This window comes from Dipodomys ordii, unplaced genomic scaffold, assembly GCF_000151885.1.
Source record: "Dipodomys ordii isolate 6190 unplaced genomic scaffold, Dord_2.0 Scaffold120, whole genome shotgun sequence".
Lineage (NCBI taxonomy): Eukaryota > Metazoa > Chordata > Mammalia > Rodentia > Heteromyidae > Dipodomys > Dipodomys ordii.
Genome location: NW_012267336.1, coordinates 2,689,416 through 2,689,698, shown reverse-complemented (window position 1 = coordinate 2,689,698; position 283 = coordinate 2,689,416).

Sequence of the window (283 nt, the reverse complement as noted above, 5' to 3'; positions counted from 1 at the left end):
CATGTGGCCTGAACTCTGGGCCTGGGCGCTGTCCTTCAACTCTTCAGGTCAAGGCTAGTACTCTACCACTTGAGCCACAGTGCCACTTCCGGCTTTTTTTCCTGCTTATGTGGTGCTGAGGAATCGAACCCAGGGCCTCAAGCATGCAAGGCAAGCACTCTCCCACTGAGCCATCTTCCCAGACTGAAAATAAAAGACTTGAATTGTCTTTTCAAGTCAAAGTCATACCATGCACCAGGGAAACAGATTCAAATTTAGCCTAATATAACTATTGTACAAAGAA